Source organism: Thalassophryne amazonica, chromosome 5 (assembly GCF_902500255.1).
Source record: "Thalassophryne amazonica chromosome 5, fThaAma1.1, whole genome shotgun sequence".
In the NCBI taxonomy this organism is placed as follows: domain Eukaryota; kingdom Metazoa; phylum Chordata; class Actinopteri; order Batrachoidiformes; family Batrachoididae; genus Thalassophryne; species Thalassophryne amazonica.
In genome coordinates, this window is record NC_047107.1 from 59,576,931 (window position 1) to 59,583,331 (window position 6,401).

Below are 6,401 nucleotides of genomic sequence, written 5' to 3' on the forward strand. Positions count from 1 at the left end.
GGTGCATGATGCACAGTTTCTCAAATCACAGCCACAGAAGCCTATAACTCCTTAAGAGTTGTCATTGACATCTCAGTGGCTTCCCTCACTAGTCTCTTTATTGTATGATCATTGAGACCGGCATACTCCAGGCAGATTTACCATACAGTGCCATACTGTTTTATGTGTCATGATGTGTGGTATATTTCTCTGGGCATGATCCATCATGCAGGTGTTCGTCAGTGTTATGGACCCCAGTGCCTGTAGAAAACCAAGAGGACACCCACATTTCACCTATCTGTGGCAGATAGATGTTTACTTTCAAGAGGTGGGGTTGTACTGTACCGGTTGTCGGCCTGGGGTTTTGACAACCAGGACCTAAGCCAGTTCCATAGTCTGGTGCATGCAGCAACGTGAGGCACCAGCACATATTTTCATGCTTCACCTGACCTAATGTAAATGAAGTCCAACACATATTTGCTGACTTGTGTATACTCATGTATCCATCCCCAGACCTGTCTAAAAGAATGGTGTTCACAGTGTTGTGAATCACTATGGCAAAGAAGCAGAAAGTAATTGTGTCATATACTATCAAAAACATGGTCTAAAGTCAAGAGCAGAGTTTTGCTATTATTTATCCAGCACAATTCGCTTCTTTAACATTTCCCATAATCCCTCTGCGCATCCTAGAATGCACCGCTGCAGAGTTCCGGCATTTCAAAGCCATGTAAACAATGGCTAGGGAGGATGTGGATGGTGTCGATTCAGCGAGTTCATGAGCGATTATGATGATGACACCTTCTCCCAAGTTGATCGGGTTATCTAGAGGAGGTGCAGCACCTGTGAGGAACTTCTGCTGTGCCCTGATGTTGTCTTGTTGTCCATACTTTACGAGGTGTGTTTACATTGTGCCCTAAACCGGAACTCTACTGAAACTGACCTCTCACGTAAGTCACGGACCACAGGACGGCATGAGATTCACAACTGCTAAACAGGGATATTCAGATATGCCTTACAGTGGTGGGTTCACAAAGCATGTACACTCTGCTTTTCCACACATCAAAACTGAATTGAAAACTACAACTAAATAAAATAACAAACATTAAGGGAAACTACAAAACTTCACTTGCCTGCTTTATTGCTTCACCTCAGGGAGCTTTGGTGGCTGCATTCTGTTTGCATGCTTTGATGTATTAGACACATATCTGTTACAGTAACTCACCAGAAAACCTCTTACTTTAGCTGGCTGCCAAAACAGCAGGGTGCCAGGTTCCAACACACCACAAAGCTTAAAGGGGATGTCAACTCACACACATGTGCCCTGTAAAATAGCAAAGTGGAGTTGGACATGGCCCAAATCCATGTGCACTATGCATTTTAGACTTTGCACCTTAGATCATCAAAATAGGTCCAGATACCTGTGTAGACTATACAGTAATTTAAAATGTAAGCATTGTCTCACATACACTAAGACATTACTATGCAGCTCACACTGTGTCCATGCATATGCAAAATTGTACATATATGCCTGCAGTTTAGTTTTTGTTATTTGGGCAAAGAGCTCCTTCATTAAAATCAAATACCTGCAGCAGCACAGAGACTCTGTACCAAACGATAGAGGGGTTTGTGTTCTGTGGTGAAGGTGGTGACACATTGACCACTGCGTGGAGCCAAAACACCTGTAAAGACTCATTCACAGCAGAGTCAAGTCAGACACTAGAGTTCCAACATCCACTTTCAAAATAAAAGCTTAGCTGTTTGAAAAGAAGAAAGATTTGGGCATGTTTCATATTTAGAAAACAACAGACCTGTTCATTAAAGCTTTAGAAAGCCTAGAATGTTTTTTTAATGAAAATACAGTGTTTGATTTTTTTTTTTTTTCCTTTGTTGGTGGGTCAACAGATAAGTTAGAAATGTTCAAAAATTTGTTTCCTAACAAAGGTTTTTTCTTTGGGTAATTTTGCCCATTCCTCTTTTGCCCATTCCTCTGTTAAAAAAAAAAAATTGTACAAATATATGAATAGCTTTACTGAAAATACTGCAAACTTTACAATATAGAAAACCTGCAATTCTGCAATAAACTGGCATCCTGTTCAGGGTGTCTCCTGCCTTGCGCTCTATCACCTCTGGGATAGGCTCCAGCTCCCCGGTGACCCTTAATTTGAATAAGCAATTATAGAAAATAAATGACTGAATGGAACCTTGTAATTTATAAAATAATAATAATAATAATAGATGGAGGATGCGGTACAGGGAACTGCTTGTGATAACATTTCATCACATTGTGTGCATTAGTATGAAAATACAGCAAACCAGAATCCATTTTATCATATTGGCATTTAAATATTTTGTCTCCTCAATTCTAAATGATATTAACATTATTTGAACAAATATAGTAGAAATATGATACCATGCCAATATGATATATCATTCATTATATTTTCAGAGTAGCTCCTATTGTGTGACAGCACACCGGTGCAAACAGGAAGAATGCTTGTCTCTGAAACCAAATTTCACAGGTTTCTGACTGCCAGAGGTCCATTCTCCCTTTCAGCTGGAGTTGTAGGAAAATCCAGATCAGCATGTGGATCAAATGTCAAACCTCCTGTGGCAGCTTTAAGCAAAATAGGAGCAGGACAACACAATCACATTGAATGGCATTCTAAGTGCAATAAGTAACAACAGCATTTAAATTCTACAGAAATCTTCTTCTACAGCAAATCAATAAGTTTCCATCTCACCCTGTCTTCTATATCTTCCTCTGTCACACCAACCACCTGCATGTTCTCCCTCAGCACATCCATAAACCTCCCTCTTCTCCTCCAAACTGGTGGCTCCATCCTCAGCAACCTTCTTCCTTTATATCCTGGGTCCCTCCTCTGCACATGTGCAAACCATCTCAATCTCGCCTCTCTGAGAGGCGAGATTGAGACCTGAAATAATTAGTTTAAAAACATCATGATAATATTCATTTACCAAAAATAAAAAGCTGTTGGATTTACTGGTTTAAAATGATCTGTAAATGCATTTAAGTATTTTTACAAAATTATTTTGGCAACCACAGCTACCAGGGTTTTTTAAACCATAAAACAACACATTTATTTATTTATGTGTTTGTTTGTTTTTACAGCATGTTTTGAAAAGTGATTCAACCAAAATCATTTATGAGAAATTTATATTTCCTTATATATTTTGTTTCAGTTTCATAATTGCTGGGATTTCTTTTTCAGATATTTTTATTTTTTATTTTATTTTTTTGCTTTTTATATAAAGCAATATTCTCTACACCGTACGTGAGTGGGTTCACACCATGCGTATGTTGTAACAAACGTCCATTTTAATTTACAGTACACTGCTGGCAGCTCAAGTTGTCTGTAGACTGCTGTTATTGTACAGTGTGTCTACTGTAACATACCACCATTTATTATTGTAATAAGATTACAGTACTGTCCTACTGTTAAATGACAGTAAGCAGCTGTGGTTGCCAGAACAATTCTCACACTCACTTGCTCATCTTCAACCGCTTTCTCCAATTAAGGGTCACAGGGAGCTGAAGCCTGTCTCAGCAGTCATAGGGCTTGAGGCAGGGTACACCCTGGACAGGACGCTAGTCTACAGCAGGGCCACATATAGACAAACAAACACACTCACCTACAGACAATTTAAAGTTTCTAGTCCACTTAACCTGCATGTTTTTGGATGTGGGAGGAAGCTGAAACACCCACACAAACATTGGGAGAACATGAAAACTCCTCACAGAAAGGCCACAGGTGGGAATCGATCCCATGACCTTCTCGCTGTGAAGCAACAGTGCTAACCACTAAGCCACCATGCTGCCCCAGAATAATTCTGCTTAAATAGACCAAACAACAACAACAATTTAAAACTATTCCATTTCATTAGTGTCAGGGTTTGAGTTTTGGTTGTGGTTATCCGGTTTTATTTTTATAGTCTGTTTGTTTTTGTTTTTTTTGTGTTTCATTGGTTTACTGTGTGTTTATTTTCTTGTGGGGTTTTTCTGCCTGGGTCTGTCTGTCTCTATCTCTCCTGTCTGTCTCTTGGTGCTTGGTGGTGGGTGTTTCCCTCTCTCTGGCCATGCCCTTATTCTGGTGCCTTGCATGCGCACCCGTTCTTGATTTGCTACTCATCACCTGTTTGTTTAAGCTGCGTGTTTGCATAACCTGGGGTTATATAAGATCACCGGGTGTGTTAGTCCTTTGCCAGATTGTTGTGCCTTGTGCCACTTCCAGCGGGATCTGACCCGTTCCAGCTGGCGGTATGCCACCACAGTAGGCAGCTCGCACAACAGGACCAGCTGACTGCTCTCACTTCTGGGTTCAGCAAGCTCGCTAAAAGCCAGGACTCGTTTATGACAACAGTGGGCACCCAGATGGGACAGTTACTGTCAAAATTACATCCTCAGGCTACCACTGATACGGCCACTGGCAGCACCAGTGCACCTCCACCGGAGCTGTCAGCAGCCTCACCAGCTCCCGTACCTGAACTTGTCTTCTGCGATCAGCTGTCTCGGCCTGAATGCTTCTCAGGCAAGTCCGGTGACATCAGACCATTTATAACTCAGTGTGAGTTGCATTTTGAGTTCATGTCATCAATGTTCCCGTCTGATAGGACGAAGATAGCATTCATGATAACTCAACTGACCAGTCATGCTGCGGCATGGGCAACAGCAGAATGGGGTCATCAAACTGCCACCTGTGCCTCTCTTCCGGCTTTCACTGTTGCTCTACAATAGGTGTTTCAACACACATCTCCGGGGGGTGACGCTGCACGTACCCTGATGAGGCTTAAGCAGGGCGGCCACCAAGTCACAGACTACGCCATCGACTTCCACATCCTGGCAGCCAAAAGCAAATGGAATCCTGCAGCGCTCCTTGATGTCTTCTTCCAGAGGCCGGCAGACAATATCCAGGACCAGCTCGTAGCCGTTGACCTTCCCAAAAACCTTGACAAGCTCGTCACACTCGCCATCCAGACCAACCAGCATCTCCAGGATCGTCCCCACTGAGCAGCTCGGCTCCTTAACTGAAGCTCCGCCACACCTCCCAGCCATTTGTCCTCCTCCAGCTTTGTCGGAACAGAATCACCACATTGCACTGAGGAGCCCATGCAACTAGGTCACACCCATCTGTCTTTGGATGAGAGACAACGCAGGTGAGAGGACGGACTCTGTTTTTATTGTGGACATTCTGGACATTTGATAACCAATTGTCAGGCCAGGGGTGCCACCGTGCGGTCAATGTCCAATTTACGGGTGAGTCAAAACTCTATTACTCCATCTTCAGCACAAAATATAATTCCAGCTAAAGTAATCCCTGAAAATTCATCTGCTTCCATGTCAGCTTTTGTTGATTCCGGTTCTGATGCTAACTTGATGTTGTCCTCTCTTGCCAGATCCCTGCACCTAAGACTCTTTAAACTCTTGCGCCCTCTGGTGGTGCGCGCTGTGAATGAATTGGGTTGTGTTACTCACTGGGCTCAGTCCGTGTCTATAATAATGTCGGAAAACCACTATGAAACAGTTTTCACGTAGTTGATCAAATGACTCACCCAATAATTTTGGGACAACCCTGGCCGCAACAACACAGCCCCAATTTCAATTGTGTCTATAGGCAAAATTGTTTCTTGGGGGTCTAACTGTAAAAATTCCTGTGTGCCAAAACCCGGTCATTCTCTGCCAGTTTCTAACCCGGATCTCGCGGGGGTGTCGCCATGCTACTATGATTTAGCTGAGGTAATGCTCTCTCAAATGTTTAAAATTCACGGTTTGCCCCAGGACATCGTGTCCGACTGGAGTCCCCAGTTTGTGTTGAATTTCTGGAGGGAGTTCTGTCGTCTCCTCTGGGTCACTGCCAGCTTGACTTCAGGCTACCATCCACAAGCCAGTGGACAAACTGAAAGATTCAATCAAGAACTCAAAAAAGGATTCCGCATTCTCGCGTCACAACACCCAGGCCACATGGTCATCTCAACTTCCATGGATTGAACTTGCATACAACCACTTACCGTCTGCCTCCACTCTACATACAAGACCATTGATAATCTCCCTCGATCTGGGGCTCCACGCAAGATGTCATCCTGTGGGGTCAAAATGATCATGAAAATGGTGAACAAAAATCCCAGAACTACACGGAGGGACCTGATGAATGACATGTAGAGAGCTGGGACCAAAGTAAGAAAAGGCTACACACTACGCAGAGAGGGACTCAAATTCTTCAGTGCCAGGCGTGTCCCCCTGCTTAAGCCAGTACATGTCCAGGCCCATCTGAAGTTTGCCAGAGAGCAAATGGGTCACTGCCAGCTTGACTTCAGGCTACCATCCACAAGCCAGTGGACAAACTGAAAGATTCAATCAAGAACTCAAAAAAGGATTCCGCATTCTCGCGTCACACCACCCAGGCCAC